The sequence below is a fragment of the Passer domesticus genome, chromosome 8 (genome assembly GCF_036417665.1).
Source record: "Passer domesticus isolate bPasDom1 chromosome 8, bPasDom1.hap1, whole genome shotgun sequence".
NCBI classification, from domain to species: domain Eukaryota; kingdom Metazoa; phylum Chordata; class Aves; order Passeriformes; family Passeridae; genus Passer; species Passer domesticus.
Window position 1 is genome coordinate 33829174 of NC_087481.1, and position 18141 is coordinate 33847314.

An 18141-nucleotide genomic window follows, 5' to 3' on the forward strand; every position below is an offset into this window, starting at 1 on the left:
TAGATCTTTATCATTGAGAATAGCGATGGTTTTATTCCAGTATTAAAGGAATTAGGGAGCCAGAGAGATTATTGCAGGTTTTTGTCTGCTCCAGTACACCTGCATACAAAGGTACATTACAGTGCTTCATGGTTAAACCTGAGTTTACACCTTGATATTTACTCAAAATAAATCAAATCAAATGAAAATATTTTGATGCTGATACACCTGTATGATGCTGAACTGTTCAGCACTATATTGCTCTGAGCAAGAAGTGGTTAAATGTTGCCATCAAACAGTAACAAAACAAAAATAAATGCCATACATACAAAGCTCAGAACACATTTTGTAATTGTTGGGCTAAAGGGGTCTGTACACTATTGGGAAATTTTCATCCTTCATTTGACTTGGAGGAACAGGAATATTCCCACTCTGTTCCTTTGCCTTTCCTTCATCTACTGTAAATGAAATTTAAGAGGAAGGACATTTTTTTCTGTTGAGACTTCTTCAAACACAGGCCATGAAGAGGTGATCTTGATGCTTAAGTTCTCATAAAACACCATGGCAGATTTCCAGCGCTTCACTCCTGCTGCAACAGAAGATGCAGAATGGCAGCTTTTGCCAAAGCTGGATGAGTTGATCACATTTGACAACTGATCTGTCAAATAAAGATTTCTCAAGGGTTTTCATCATTTTGCAGCAAAAATTTATGAAGCTGAAGCCTACGCTAGCACGCAAGAGCTGACATTCACATTCAGTTGAAGTATCAGAAGCTGTAAACACATTTTGCTTCTCAGCTTAAGTGCACATTGAGAAAGGTTTTGTGAAGATTGAGCTGATAAGAATCCAGATAAGAATCTCATATAGATTTAGTAATACAGAGTATAGAGTTGGCTCACACTCAAGAACCTTTAATATGCACAGAAAAACTTGTGAAGCATGGTGTAAATACTGAGATTACCATTGAGGTTATGGGATCAAGGAAGTCCCTACAGTTCTTCATTATTTTTATTATGCTTCAGCAGGATTTTTCCTGTCTGCTTCTTTATGATTCTGGAAAAGATTCAAAGTCATTAGCAGGGTCTTCAGGACCTGCATTTCAAGAGTTGATCCAAAAGTACTCCACAGGGGAAATAACAGATTCTAACTAGGCAAGTGAAAGCACAGGCACCAATGAATAAAGTGGCCTGTAAGGGACCTCTGGTGGACAAGAACAGTGTTAAATTTCTTTGTATTTCTTAACAGAGGAGTTTATCCATTTAACTAACTTACAGCCATTGAGTTTAATGCCATCTCATATTATGCAATAACCAAAACCATTTCCCACTTGAACAAAAAGAAATTGATACAAAAAGAAATGGAAATTAATACAGTTGAATCATAAACTAAAATAATCTGTAACAATGGGATTCTTTATTGCTGTGTATGTACCACAAACAAAGTGAAGCTAAGGCAAACTTTCAGGTGATATAAAACTCACAAGCAGTGAATTTCCAAGGGAAAAGAGTGATCCTTTGAGGACATATCAGTAATTCCAAAAAACCATGTCCCAGGCTGGGTGAGGTGATGGTACCTGTTGCTTCCAGCACACGCAGTGGTTGATCACAACCACTGTACTCAAACATAAAAGCTTATATAGCTCCTGTTCCAAACTAAATATTTTTTAAAATTGTTATAAGCTTGGGAATTTATTTTGATCTCATGGCTTGAAGAGGGTCCCATCTCTGGGCTTTGGGACATCTGTTTTCAGAGTGCATGTATAGTCTGACAGACCACAAAGTTTGTGCAGATCCCTCTAGGATCACAAATTCCCCTTTGGAACTGGGACTTGTCTTCCCTTGCTACTCTTTCCCAATCTCCACACGGAGCTAAAACTCTGATAGCTTCTCACGTGGGGATAACAATAGACATGGGAGATGGTTTGTTGTACAGAAATAACACACTGAAATGGTTCCCTAGGAAAACCAGCATGTCTTGGCAACAGTTGTCCTGGCAACTAAGTCTCCTGGCAGAGGGTGGTGGCCACTGATCTCTGGAAACCGATCTGTGACTCATTTTTTCTAAGACCTGAGTGGATAGGGAATAGAATGGGAAAGCTCCAACATTTGGTTTCCCCCATCCCTCGCATTGACAGGAAACTCTCACCAAAGAGGTTATTTGAATGGTTATGGCAGAATGGAATTCTGCCTCTTGAACACAGATACAGGACATACTAATTACAAGGTACATTAATGGACAGCATCATTTCAAATACCATTGTTTTTTTCTTTATTTATCTAGTCATATTAGGAGCTGTCTTAACTCTCTACCAGGAAGGAAAATTTCACTGGAAAAACCACAGCAGAAAATGGTGGCACACTATAACAGTACTAAACAGAGAACAGATGAAAATGACGAAGGACATTTTTGTCTAAGGAGTTTTCAGAAGTCTGTGAAAGCTTTGGTGGTCTTGTATAGTTTTTGATTTCATATCTTGTGTGGGATGTGGCCCAGGTGCCCATCAGGGCTAGCAGAAAGATTGTGCTGCACTTGTAACTGCACCAGCCAGACCTGAGCCTGAGTGAAGCCCAAGGCTGATAGCCAGGAGCTCAGGTGGTGGTCCTTGGCCCATGCTCAGCAATCCCTGATTGCCTGTTGTGACTTGATGGCTCTTCCTGCTAGAGTGGCCTCACTGCAAGTTGCTGTGGTTTGGGGACAAAGCACACGCTGGATTCATTGCTGCACCTGCCTGAGGCATTTATTGGCCTGGCACTCGTGGACTCAAGTGGCCAATGCAGAAATGGCTCTGTCCCAGCAGTGTTTGCACACAGTGTCTCTTCCCAGCCACAGCACACTGTCCCCTCCTCCCTTACACTCCCAGATCCGAGGGAACTGAGCACAGTTTGCTTCAACACCTCCTGGAAATGTCTGAATTCTCAAGAGGGTGAGCCTCCCTTGGGCACAGCCAGGGGCTGTCCTCCTGGGACAGCAAATCTCCCTCACAGGGAGAGCAAGCAGCCCTTTGGCCACAGAGTTTCTGGTTCCCAGGAAATCCTATTGCCCAGGAAAAGCAGTGAGAGAGAAAAAAGCCATTTCATTTTCATGGGCTTGTCATCCCTGAACTGTCCCTTTCAGAACACAAGTGTGACTGCAGCCTCGGGATGACTGCATGACCTGCAAGGGGTTGAGTGGTGAGCAGAAACTTTTGAAATGGATCAGTTGAAAGAAATGAGAAGTACCTGAGTCCATGCCAGCTCTGAAGGGCCAGTGTGAGGCTGAACAGGGCTGCACCAGGAGATCGGAGTCCAGGACAGCAACACTTCCAGCAGGTGCTCAGAAACTGATCTGAAAGGAACATTTCTGTTTCAGGAAACATGACTTGGCAACAAAATTATTTCATCTTGAAATATTTCTCAAGGTTTATTCTACTGCTTTAATCTGAATTATGCAAATTCATGCATAGGATGATTCTATTTAGCCATGAATATTTGGACACATACATTTTCATATAGGAGGAATGCAAAAGAGTTTATTAGATGATAGCACAACCATTGCATGAATTCAATATTTGCACAAGAAGCAGAGAAATGTTTTTCATCAGTTTACGCTTCCCTTTCCATTACCTGCACAGTAAACTCAAACACAATAAATGTTTCAGAATGCTATTAGGCAGGTGGACTCCCAGAGATTTTCAAGGAGATGGAAAAAAGCACCTCAAGCAGTAAATCATACATCTTGAAAATTGCATAGTAAACACTTGGAGACATATAAAGTCCCACTTCTAAACTAAACGAGTAAACAACTTGAAAAAACGGGATCAGACATAAAAATTGTGAGCTGACTACAAATGATCTGCAAATACACTGAAGGCCTATATTTATTCAAATACATTATTCATAAGAAATAATTTGAGTTTTAGTTATATGCAATTTATGTTGCATAAACTTAAGCAAATACTTGTAACCAAAAGCTGGTTTAAAGAATTAATGAGCAATCTCCAAATAAAATTCTATTACTAAATAAAATCTTCCCTGATTTGCAAAGCCATATGCTTCCTTTAGCATATACATTAATAAGTATACCTGTTAAGAGCTGGAATTCTGTGATAGAGAGCTTAGATCTGATTGAGCTCTCACTAAGCAAGACTGGTGTGAGGTAAACAAGAGGAGAAACCACTGCTTTTGGAATGTTCTTAAAGTATTTAGGATTCAACAGCAACAAAGTCAACTGAATTATCATAATAAAGAGCTGCATTTCTTCTCCAGAATCAACATTTCTGAATATTTAGCAAACAAATAAAGAGAAAGGGGAATGTAACTTTTCACCTCTGGTAAAACACTTCCACTGTCCATTGCTGCCTCCCTTGGACACCGAGTTTGTCAGTGAACATTTTGATCTAAGAGTTCTGCAGTACAGGGTGGTACAGCTTGAATTGCTGTACCAGAGCTGCTGTGGAACAGCATGAGGGCTGCCTTGACTTACATTATCTGCAGTAACTCCATACTCCTCTGTGCTAACTCTGAGCTAAACAAGTGCACTATGCTGAAGCAATATTGATATTATTAGTGTGTAAATTCCCATATAATATAGAAGCCTTATAAATCAGATGCTTTTACACAACTGGAGGTAACAGGGAATGTCTACAAACTAACATCTCCCCCAGTTATTACCCTCGAAAGTTATTACCCAAATAGATGAAAGAACCAGTCTGGCTTCCACAAATAGTTGTCTCGTAAATCTGAATTTAATAAAAGTACTCAGGCTGCTTGACCCACAGTTGAGACACTACAAAGCTTTCCTCTGACAGGGATGATGTTGAACTAGAAAAAAAAATTAACAGCTGATATTTACAAATAAATTAGACACAATAACAATTACCCAGGGTAGCTGCTACCACCTACTTTCCATTAATACCTACCAGTCCTCTTGTATTCATCTCAGCCAATAATGTGAGTTGTACAAAGAACTTCCTATTCTATAACTTCCTATGTCTTCACTTACTCATTCTCTTTATTTCAAAACTATTTTTAAAGTTCTGAAAAATCTTGAAGTGGTTTCCCAGTTTAGTCATGGGGCAGAGGCTGCTGTGCAGCCTGAGCTCCCTTGCAGAAATGCTCCAAGCCTTTGTTGCTTCCCTGCAATGCAGCCATGGGCTGTCACACAGTGGATGGACAGCAATGCCCAACAAGCTGCTTCTCTCCAGTGCCTCCTCTGGAGCTGACTCTTTTGAGTACAAGGAAAACAGAGACAAAATTTTATAATTTATAATTGTCATTTATGGACAATGGCTAATTTATGGAACCAACAAAACAGCTAGCTGTTGTCATTAACCTTATAGCATTGCTTCTCATTAGAAATCAAAACTGCTGCATTTCTATAGTAGCTTTCCACAAAATATGTCTTGGTATCTGAAAAATATTAGGGAATATTTAATATTTACCTAACTGCTCTTAAAAGGTAGCTGCCAAAAATATGAAAGCCACAAGATTTTTCAGACCCAGGATTTTGAAACACTAGATCTTTCAAAACAGAGTGACCCAAAGATATCTTGATGTGATGACAGAAATGCAGAAGTGGGTTTGTTAATGTGTTCTGACAGCACTCCTGGAGTCCCCAATATCTCTCAGTCACGCCCTGTCTGACAGGAGCTTTGCAGCTCCACTGCACTGGGAATGACTGTGACTCTGCCAGTCACTTCTCTTGGAGACTCTGAATAATCTTCAAATAGCCTCTGGTTTAAACACAATTTACAGCACCAGCTGAAGGGTATAACAGAACAGGATCTTCTGGCACAGACTGCTTCTGTTAGGAATTTCTCCAGTAGCTGAGCAATAACTAATTTTCTGGAGAGCCTTTCTGCTACAGCTCAAACACAGTTCTCATCTTTTTGCAAAGTTTGGTGCCCCAAATTTTTCAATGACCTCAATCAGGGCTGTGAATTTTCAGAGTTTTTGAAAGCCTACCATATTTTTTTTTAATGAAACCTAATTTCAAGAAGTTAGTTTAAATAGACAAAATTCTGAAAAGTATGAAATAGATCCCCAACAGCTTTCATGCATACAAGAGAAAACCTAAAAAACAATAATCATTTTCACACAACCTTTTCTAAGCTTATTTTAGATAACCATGGGCTACATCACAGCTCTTCAGACACACAGGAATTGCCTAGCAAATGACAGGTAACTAAGGTCACGGGAAGATTTACTGTCATTAACATCACCTCACAGTAAGAGGGAATGTTCCCTTCCTGTTAGTGAGTCACCAAACACAGTTTCTGTTTGTCTAAAAGTGATAAGAGCAGCAGACAAGAAAGTTAATTTTCACTGATGACAGAGTGAATGGAGACTCATGTAGCTGACAAACTTCAATGTGAAATGCAAGCAGGAATGCTAAAGTAGTGAATTTGTCACTGAGATGCAGCAGAGGCATAACGGGGACATCATTTATGCAATATAATGAAAAACATTACATATGATACATTGGCAATATATGAAGCAATGTGCACATTTATACCAAGTGACAACCCAGGGACAGGTAGATTAGAGTCTGAAATTACCAGCAGGATCCATCCTTTCACTTACACCTTTGTCCACTGTTCTCTCTTTACCACTCTGTTTCTATTGATCTCAGTTTGAATTTTAGAGTGCTTAAGCATTTCTCCTGCCTGCATGTCGTCCATTTCAGGTGATGGTTGTGCTGAGCTGCTATTTATCCTATAGCACTACTCTGCTGACTTCCTTGGAGAAGCAAGCAGCCCAGCATTTTGGCAATGAAGTGCTTTTGATGTCTCAAGTCATCTTCAAAAATATCACCAATAGGTTTTAATAATTTTCCTCTGGTACTCCTGCCTTTTGGGAACAGGAGAATGAAGAGGACCCAGAAACAAAACACATCTAAATTACTTCCAGCACAGCAGAGCAGAGTGGCAGCTTCTGGGAGCCTGCTGAGCAAGGCCACCTTGTTTCCCAAAGTGACCCACATGTGAGAACACTGCATGCAAATGCATGGCTAATTTGCCAATTTGCTTTGATGTCAGTGCAGCTGGGTGGTGCTGTTCCAAATGAAGAGTTTAAAAATGGGTTTCCAGCTTTGTAGTTCTCAAAGATTTAGGGGGTGCAGGGTCTTGGAACCAGATACCCCGTGAGATGGCTTTGCATCAATACTCATATTACTATGATCCTGAAGAATTACTTCTGTCAGATATCTGAGAAAGCTGCAGTAACTCTGGGAAATGTTATTTTTTTTTATCTAGGAGGAATAGTGCATTTGTTGTACACAATAATTTGCAGCTGTTTATGCCATCAGTAATCACCACTGGGCATGAAACAGCCTGGCTGCATCCTCAGCTGAGGGCAAAATAAAACCTGTCCAAATTCCCTGCAAACCCAAGCTTGGTCTGGTTCTGCTTTCAAAAGGCAGCTGCATGAGGGAAGCATCTAACAGAATGCCCTGCCTGTGCTTCATCAGTCCCTCCTGTCTGAACAAGGACCGTACCTCAACCTGGAAAGAGGAATTGGGCCTTTCTTCCCTTTATATCAGGTTTGTTTACTTTACCTTGTCTGCCTACACTTTTCATGGGCCTTTTCCTTCCTGTGAGGAAAGGTTGGCCCCTGCCACCCAGCTCTTCTAATGTCTGTGACTGCTGTCCTTTGTGCTCCATATTTTCTAAGAACCTCAATGTTTCATGACCCAACGAGTTGAATCAGAAAAGCTGAAGAGAAACAGTGCAAATGAAGAAAATAATTAATCTCACAACTTTGCAAACACTCGCAGCTTCCTCTTAAAATGACCAAGGTGCAGATTATAGCTAATAGAAGGAAACCCTGGTCTTTCACTACAAATGCAAAGTATAATATTTGATACCTATGGATCTTAACTGGAATTCCAGAACTGAAAATATTCAAGAAGTTCAGACATTTGCATTTAGATCCTGCTTGAATAAATTCCTGTGATTGCTGAGTGGCCCTTTAAGTCTTCCTTTTGGCCTCAGTAAAATCATTTAAGTGCAAATGAGGTATTGCTTTCTGTGCAGTTTTCCCAGGCAGATTTTTGAAAGTTTTCTGATGGAAAGAAGTGAAACAGTGAAAATACTTCAGTGCTATAAAGTTGATTTCTTCTTTCATCACAAGATAATGTACATAGAAGTCAATTTTCCACATGCACCAAACAACTGACCAAGCACTGACCTAGATATACCAGAAATAAATAAATCATCATTTCAGAAAATTCAGTCTCTCTTCTGAAATAAAATTAACCCCTAATACTGCATTTATTGAGGGGATTTCTGTGGTAAATAGCAGCTGCTATATGTCACTATTTGTAATCACAGATTTTATTACCTTATTTCAGAATGTATTGAGTTTATTGGAAAATGTGAAGTGATGATATTCTATTTATAGCTGTGCCATGATGATGAAGTGGCATTAATGTAAGGTATAATTATGGTGAGTTGCTACTGGCTTTATTATAAGCATATCTTGACTTTAACCTCTATTACTAGCTGAGCTTGGAGACTCCTTTGACTGGAAAATTGCTGTTTTATCTTGGTCTGTCTATCTTTATTATCCTCCACACCTTTTCTGCTGGTCTCAAGAATTCTGCACGCATTTATTTCCTTTTTCCTTATATTTGCATAAAATGACATTAGATGATTTTGCCAGTGAGATTTTTAATGAGAAAAATAAGAAAGCAAGACCAAAAAAAATTACTGAAATACCTGTCTTTAGAGGGTTATGGCAGGATTAAGACCTGGGTGCAAGTGTGGGATATTTGAGAGGCATTTCCTCCTCCATCCTCCCCAGGCTGCTTGCAAGGAAACCACAAGTACTGACATGAAGCCATAACTGAGGTAGAATATTTAACTATGAAAGGCTTTTGGGAAGGGCTAATGCAGGGACTGATTTGTGAGGCAGAAGGGCAAATTTGCCTCCTCTTCTGCCACTGTCTGTGACCAGATATTGTGGCTCCCTCCCCCTTTCCCCCTTCAGCTGCCTGCCAGCATGGATGAACAGATGTGCCACCATCAGTGTCCAAAAGCTGAGTCAGGGGTGGCAAGTCTTGCTTGCTTGAATCAGAAAGGTTTCAATTTTTCTGCCTAATTATCTTCAGTGGAGCTGTAAAGCACAGTGCCTCAAGGTTTGCTTTGAAGGCACTATTCTTCTAGCCTTCCTTCAGGCAGAGAGATGGATTATGTGACTTTTCATAACCCTTAGTAACTTCTCTTCTACACTTTTTTTTTCCATTGGTTTAATGCCTTAATAGTATTTTCTTGCAAGCAGTTTCATTTCATGAGTACTCAATCTCTTATGACACATACATTTGCATTAGAGTTCTATTTTTTCCTCAACTCGGTAGTGGGAAATTTTCAGACCTTCTCTCAAGTTAAATTTCTTTCTTCTAGCCCTCTAGAAACATCAGATTTCTGCAGAATTTAACAGGAGCCAGAATAATGCTTTTTATGGGTCCAGAAAGATGTAATTGACTGAATAGCTTCTTTTAGTTTCAAACAAGCATTTCTAATTACCTTAATCATGACCAGAAATCTTTTAACTGTAGGTAATTTTCAGCATGCTTGGTAAGGATGTTGCCTGAGCATTCCCAGACAGCTAATGAATTGCTAGTTACAATTTGGATCAAAAAACCACTCTTAAGTCTATAGAATTTCCCCCTTTTTTGGCCTTTAATTTCCTTCTGGCTTGTATTCTAGGAAAAGAAAAAAGAATTGAAATGCTCATAGATCCTTCCCATCTTAGTGTAAAATATTGAACTGGGCTATATATCTTACAGCACCATGTTTGCCTTAGAAAAAGTATGAAGTATTCATTAAAAACCTTCTGAAACAACAACACTAGTAACAGATTTAATTCAGTACCAGACCAGAGCCCATTCAATCATGGTAATCTAGAACTGAAAGAACCATAGAAGAATAATTACCTGGGGAATATTCCACCCTCATTTTACCTGCTGCCCTCATCTTCGTCTAGTCTTCTACCACAGTTTTGCATGAAATCAGGAGATTTTATAAACCTTCAGATCAGCAATGGTCACAAACATTCTTTCCATGCTTGGCAGGTTGAGGATTGTACTAAACACAACTTTAATGAAGAATAGTTGAACATAGTTACCAGTGAGACAAATTGTAGGAAAGCCACTTTACTGTACCTGGATCCATTTTGACCCCAATTTCCTTTCTATTTCTGCTGTCTTTGCCTGGAGTTGCATTCTGAGCAGGGCCACAGCCTGGAACATGTTTGCAGTGCTGGAGATGTCACTTGCCCCTGGGACTGAAGTGCTCAACACTGGCTCAGCCTGGCCTGCAAGGGTTAATAACCAAATTATTGTAAGAGCTGTTGGCTCTCCTTAGCTGCCCATGCTCCATAACGTAACTATATTACATCAACGTGGGTTGATCACCTTTTTTCTGAATTTCTGCCTTTTAATACATAAAATGAGTGCTCCTGGGCAACTCTTTAAACAACACCTTTAAAAAGGGGACTTCAAACCAGACATTAATTGTAAAAATGGACTAAAATGCAAAGTAGTAAGCTAAGGCTGCATCACCTGACAGTGAGAGCCCTGGTAGGAAAGTAACTCCCAGATTTTTTGCCCCTTGCTCAGAGTTGAGGGTTTGTCATGTCCCCTGGAAACAGGCCAATTCAGAGATGGAGCAGATGTCCAACAGGCTTGGGAGCCTCTATTCATTGCAACATAAAGCACATAGTGTCTCAAAATGCCTAACATTTTGAAACATCTACACTAGGAATTATTGTATTGCATACAGACATAGAAACAGAACTTTCACCACTCTTACAGCTTTTATTCTTTGGTCTTTCAGACATGATGAGTTTTGATGAGGGCTTTAACTGATAATTTTGGGGTTATTTCTGCTAAGCCACTGAAGTTCATGTGAAAGCAAAATTCAGCCCTTATAAACCTGTCTCAACACCCTTTGTGCTGCTTTACTCATTAGCTATAGGTAATGCCCAATTGCATCTGAGCTCACAGTTGCTCTGGATTCACTGAGTGTGTTCAAACAGAACTCCACTAAAATCCAATTTCTAAGTTTATGATTTTGTAATTAGCAGTCAAAACCCATACACCAAATATAGATTCATTTTTCTTACTGTGAAAAGAGGTAGATATGCACAGGTAAGCTGCTTTGTGTGAATGACTCCAAAGTATGTCAAGAACAGAATTTTAAAATTTCAATAAGAAGATGGGGAACATTAACATACCCTCTTTAAATCAGGAGACCAGAAATATTAATTACCTCAGACATGCTTAATGGGTGCCACCTATTCTGTTAAATTTAACATTATTAGACTAGGTATGCCATCAGAATTTCATCTATATAAACATGGATTCTGAATTTAAAAGAAACCTTTTTTGAATGTTGCTCCATCAAAAGAAGACAAAATGGAAATCAGAGGCAGAGAGTGCACTCAGTTATTTACCCCATGATTTTTGTTGCTTGAGAAGTTTCAAGCAGAAATAATTTTGGAGTTCAACCTCCCATTAGCCACTAAGCAATTAGTAGAATGATCTCAAATTCCTCCCCCATGCCACTTTATTGTATGCACATTTACCTAATTAATCTAAACAAATAATCTAATTTTTTTCAGGGTAAACAAACACATTGTACAAATAAAGGAACAGCAGCTGATAACTAATTAACTGATATGTCTAATTCATGGCATAATAGAGACCAAATGTATATCATAATCAGGCTTCTGGGGTATTTGATAATACCAGCAACAATGCTTGTGAAAAATTCTGCCCACACACATTCTACATTTAGGAGGGATCAAAAATATAATGAAAGCAAGGAAAATATCTCTGTGGAATGCAAGAACTCTGGGTCATGCCTCTGTCAGAGTCAACTTGCACAATGCTGAACTTAGCAGTAAATACAAAATCTGAAATACAAACAGAAAAGGTTTTTCTTTTGCAATATATTCTCCTCAAGCTCATGGTCTTCGGATCCCATCTGGATTTCCCAGTATTTTTTACCCACTCCCAGCTGTCATTTTATCATCTGTTGTACAAAGCAGATATTTAATTATGGGCTGCTGTGGAAGACATTCAACAGAGACATCCCTACCTACAACAGGCTAGTGAAAGAACTAATGATGCTTCTTTTCAGTTTCATACACCATTTTTCCCTGATCAAAATATCAGGTTTTATGATTTCACTAATTGATAGCCCAGTACTCAGAAACATCAGAGCCATCAGAGCTGAATAATCAAAATATTATTAGGGCTTTATAAGGCTGTCTACCACAACTAGTCATTAGAGAACTTCAGCTGTGTCTTCCAACTATTTCCACATACATCTAAATTGCAATGATTTAGTCCTTGAGCCCTGACTAACAAAAGCAGGGTGTGCCAAGTTACTAACTCAGTTTCAGCAATTATGAGGCCTAAGAGAAAGGTTTTAAAAAATAACCGAGAAGCTGATTTTTCTTAACCCAGTTTAAAAGGAATAAAAATCTTGTCAGTGTATGAAGCCAGAACTACTCAAACACTGAAAAATCAGGTCTTATATTGTTTATCAGAGGAGAATATTGACCCCAAGTCATTCCTGTGTCCTCAGGGGAGACAGTGCTTTACAGGTTGCCCTCCTATGTCTGGTTACAGGGAGTCTAAACACAAGAATTTCTACCTTCTAAAATCTGACAGAAATTACAAGCCTGAATTTAGTTTTAACATGTTTGTTAGTATTAGGAGTAGATTAGGTCTTAACTTCTTTCTATTTCTTCCTTATATTAGTCTCATGTCTGATTTAGAGTTAAAATCATCTTCTCATCAGGGATCATATTTTCAGGGAAATCTGGAATGCTTCTAACATGTTCAAAGACCTTGCAAGAGTAGGTTGGCATTCTAATAAAAATGGCTCTGGGTTTTCCTCCTCTGTTATGCCATTGTAAAGTCACCAACTTTAAAGAAACACTGTGGAGACTCTAGTTTAAAGAAATGTACTTTGGCCTCTAAGCAGCTACAACAGCACCACAATGACAAGGCTGAATTCTGGTACTTGAGTTTTCTAGCAGACAGAAATGGTTCTCAAATAAAAATCTGCAGAGTGTTTATGATGGAATCAGAAATATGCCAGCAACATATTTTTCTATTTATGTATTCTTGTGCAAAAGATTTAAACAGATTTATAGCACTACATAATTTAAATAGCAATCGTTTGGATCCACTTAAGAAGTTAGAGCCATGAATAAACATAAAATAAATAATTGCATATCCAAACATATATTTTCTCCTTTAAAGCAACCATGTCTTTATTGGTACACAAACACTGGGCTGCTTGAAAGTCTGAGCAGGGTTAGGGCTGGCAGTTTTCCTTCAGGGACTGCACCAGGACAGGAGGATGTGAACTGGGGGCAGCAGTATCATTCAGAGGCTGCTGGCAGCTGTGTAGCTGGATGCAACATAAGGCACATGCATGTTTCAAAATGCCCAAGGGCAAGCTGAGCATCTACACTAGGAATTACTGCACTGCATGCATACACACAAACAGAACGTTCACCACTCATACAGCTTTTATTCTTGGCTCTTTCAGACAGGTCCTGTTAAATTTTAAATGTTTGAACACTTCCTCAGATTTGGACATCGTCACTTTATGTCTGTAGAAAGAGCCACTTTGTTGGATTTGCCCTCTAAATAATTTATAATTTGTACTAAAATGGGGACACATTTTTAACACTGGAACATCCTTCTCCTGTCCTGCCATTTCCATGGTACAGAGCTATTTGTACAACCACAATCTTTAGGTAGGCAGTTATTTTTAAGAAAATGAATTGCTGTATTTGTAGCTTCATGCTACGCAATTTAAAACCAAGATTTTTGCAATATTTATGCTTGGCAGTCACAATTGCATACTTGTCCAATGAAAAATTTTGTATCATCTCTAATACTCGTTTATGTCTCAGGTTTTTTGTTTTAATAGCACAAATACAGGAAAGGAGAAGAATTAAAAACCAGTGCTAGTGTTCAAAACAAAGTATGAGCACATACTGCAATGGCTGCATAAAAAGAGTTCCATGATTAATATCTAAAATACAAATGTTTTAAGAAACAAAACTTTGGCAAATTATGTACTGCTTTATCTTTAAAAAACTTAATTGAGAGATAAAAGTAATTTTTAAATTTTGTGATAAAAGACCCCCAGAATAACCCCTTCCCTTAGAAACAGGCTCTTCATTCACACACACGTATGTGCACATGTACACCATGCATGAATTAACAGGAGCTTTTGTGTCTTGGCTTTGCCCCTCTACAGGAAGCAGCAATGGCACCTGCCACACATGAAGTTATGACAAGAGAGACCAAAACTAATGTAAAGCTTAGTGTTGACACAGGAAGGAAGGAAGAAGCGCCCTGCATTAATTGCTGCTTCATGTGATGCAGTCCTGTATGCCACCTGGCTGTTCAACAATGAGGAGCAATTATTTACAAAGGTCACAGAATCTCCTAAAAAATCTCCTCAAAGTACAATGTACTTTAACTGGTGTAGGCCTGTAGCTCTCATTGAAATTAGTTCTTTTGTTACTACCCTCTTTCTGTATAAAACACAGAGTAGGCTGGGATTGAATAGGGCCATCCCTTGCCTGTCCCCCTGCCTTCCCTTCACACTCTGCTCTAAAGATGCACAAAGATTAACAAAAGAAAAAATATGGAGATTATATATATATATATAAATGCATATAGACATTAAAATTGCTAGAAGGCTTATGCTTTGACAGAATCTCATTACCCTGGGATTTCACAAGGGCTGACCCTTAAGAACAGACTTTAACACTGTCCTTGTCAAATGTTTCCCACTGGAACAGTTTCTTTATTTTTCAGCCTGACAGCCTTTAAGAAATCTAAATTCTATAGCTTTCCAGATAACAAACCAGGCTACAACCTGACCCCACTAAGAGTAGTAATTAGGAAATGAGAAAGCTGAGTTTATGGTAACAGGAACTTTTTTAGGAGAAACCCAGGAGGACAAGCACTAATAGCAAGAGTTAATCCTGCCAGTCCAGCACCTTTCCTTAAACTCAAAGAGAAGGACCATCCTATTTCTATTTCCAGTTACCAATAGATTTCAAATAGAGATTACAGGATTGTTGCTACCTGTTCCATAGAAAGGACACTGCTTTTCAATTCTTTGTTTTCCTTTACAGCAGAAACTGGCAAAAGTGAAAAGATCACATAGGGCAACTAAAATAGTGCTTTTTCTTCCAGACAGAGAATGAGAAAGAAAGAGAGAGATATCTGTGCAGGACAGTTTATAAGACTGAAATACCTCAGCAATGTTGGCTCTCTGAGCTATATTGAGGCCAAGACCTTTTGAGCAGGGCCCATAATCCTTGGGTCATTGACCAGCTTTACCTCCCACAACTTATAAACACTCTCTTGATCCCTCTCTCTGATCAAGGCCTCAGACTCAGAAAAACCCTTTCCAACAAATTTTTTCCACCGTTTCTTTTCCCTCCCCTGCATTTTTCCAAAATTCCCCCTTACCCTATACAGTCTATACAGAGTTGGTACATTACAGTATTTTGTTCAACCTGTTTTAAGAAATGCATATGATATTGCTGACTTAAATCAAAATTACATGTACTGCTCAGTTACTCAATGAGGTCATGCTTCCTACAGGTATTTTGGTACTCAGCAAAACATTTGTTATGATTCAGTCCATTCTACCCTCAGGCTTTTACTCACAGGATAGACAGTATTTTGGTCAGTACTCCTACAGTACTCTATCAAATGAATCCTTTTATCTTATTAAAAAAAAAAAGACAGAATAAATATTTTGAGCTTAACACGTCATTTCTTTTTCCTATGGCTACAAGTTAAGGAAAGTCCTAGTGGACTTAGATGGACCATTAACTGTAAAAAGTCAGCACCAGGGTGCTATTTTAAGGCAAAACTGAAAGATCAAGTGGATAAAATCATCCCCCAGGTGAAACACTTCAATACAAATGAGGAGAAGCAGGGTATTCTGCTGCCCAAACATCTGATGACTGTAACTTCCATCTGTGCCTTGCTGAATTCTGGCAGTGGGCTGGATTGCTTAGTCTATTGTTGCTCAGCCAGCAGGATGACTTTGTTATGGCAGGGGATGTGGGACAGCTTCCTCCAATAAAGGCAGGTATCAGCAAATTGGCAACTGAAGAAACAGAACTTGAATGAGTTTATGACCTACTTGTCTATAGGCAGACAATGCATCAAACAGGGATTGGAGTAATTTGTTCTGTAGGATATTTAGATTTTTATTCAGCACATATCACTGCCTCGTGAATCAACTGTGGTTTCTTACCCTGATGTACTGGGAAAATGAATCCTTTTCTGTTTAATAAGAAAGAAAGGTATTTCTACTGCCAGATAAAAATAGTAGAGATGAATTAAACATTACACCTTAGATGAAGTGTATTCCAGACAAAGCATACTATACGACATTCATGCTTAGGTGGTATGCCATGAATCAGCAGCTTTAAATCCTTCCTTTGAAAATATTTGCTGGTAATTTGTTTCTTTGAGTGAAATATGCTTTTAGATGCAATTTAATGGTTGAAGATTGTACATGTGTCTTCAGTATAAGCAAGCCAGAATTTTATTATTTAACTCTGTCCTTTAATTATAGGATTAATCTTCAAAGCATTGCGAAGTACATTTGCAAAGTCACAGGGAGAATAAAAAGCTCAGAGAGGATAAAAACCTCACAGAGCACAAGAGGTATGGTGATAATGAAAAGATACACATATGCTACAGCTGTACTTACACTCTAAGATTACAAGGCATATGAGTGAAGGAACCATGGTGCTTTTGTCCCTTTACACTGGCAAAGCCTACTGTGGCAGCTTCTGTACAAGGCAAATGGAACATTCTACAATCAGCTCTTTCCCAAAACTGCATGCCATGCATCAGCTGCGTGGGGTCATCCTCACTAGGGGAGCTGTGGTGTGTCACAAACCTTCTCCAGTACAGTTCTTTTTCAATAGACTCAGAAGGCAGGAACTGATTCACTATAGTGGACCCCACAATTATTTCAGACTATTAAGTTAAAATCTCATCATTTTCCTTCACTTCTCAATGAGACATCCCAGATGACACTTGGTCATCCTGAATCCTCTGATTCCTCCAGTGGAGGAAAGAATATATTACAAGCTAATGTCAAAAACAGTTCTAAATGGTTTGGGCTTTGGTACAAAACTATGTGATGCTGGAATATTTGTTCCAACATCTGTTGCCATTTTGCATAAAAATAATAAATTTAAAAACAACTGAATTTGTACTTGACCGACTAGGAAAAAAAATAAGTCACTACTGGACTCCCTAAATTTCATGTCATGAATAAATTATCTACCTTGAAAGGAGACAAGACAGTTATTTCTTTCTAATAAAGATATCAGATCTCTTCCTTTGTCTGTCATACTGGAGGTGTTTGACCTCAGCACCTGTGGTTACATTATGTAGGATTTTTTTTTTAATGTTTTTTTTTTCTTCATTAAAAACCATAACAATCAATCTCTTGATGAGAAATCTAACCTAGTGATATCAGGAACACTGAACGTAAGTTATCTGAGGATACTGGTTAATTAGTCTCTGATGGAATTAATATCTGTGCAAACAATTAGTATAAAATATATGCAGTACTTACATAAAATAAGTGGCTCATTGGCCATATGTGTAGCTAGGTACCTCATGCAGGATATACTTCTAGACACTAATAGTTCCTTTAGGTACACAAATCAGTTCATTTTCTTACCTCTTAGGCATTAAAAAATTGTGACTAATGCCCAGAAGCTCACAGTATTATTTTAAAAATTTAAACTATTTTCTAAACACAATACAAAAAAACCTGTATTGGTTCAATTTCTGTAAACTCCCACAGTGCTCTGAAGTTCAATTGTCATAGCTACACGCTTAATAAAACAATAGAAATCTTGGGGGAAAAATCAGTGTAGGAGGGTGAATGGATTCAAATAATTTGGTCAAACATCAGGGAGAATTCAGAGAGGCAGTCAGGGCAGGCAGGAGAGGATCTCTTGTTTAAAGCAATGCTGCCTGCTTGCTTCACTTTAACACTACTGGAAGGTGGTACCAGCACCCTCACCTCTCCCTGAGCTCACAGAAAGCTCCTGGCTGGAGCCCTGCCTCTCTTCTTTGCAGCCTCCAAATGCCCCA

General features: G+C 38.8%; 1 protein-coding gene across 1 annotated transcript in view; it reads right to left on the reverse strand.

Annotated features, from left to right (window-relative positions):
* Positions 1-18141, reverse strand: part of LOC135306412 (pulmonary surfactant-associated protein A-like) — a 299646-nt gene that overhangs the window by 23720 nt on the left and 257785 nt on the right. Inside the window, exons 12-13 of the mRNA XM_064430299.1 lie at positions 10120-10271; positions 3198-3303 (exon numbers count right to left, since the gene is read on the reverse strand). The gene's annotated coding sequence lies outside the window, so the exon portion shown is untranslated. The remainder of the gene's footprint in view (positions 1-3197; positions 3304-10119; positions 10272-18141) is intronic.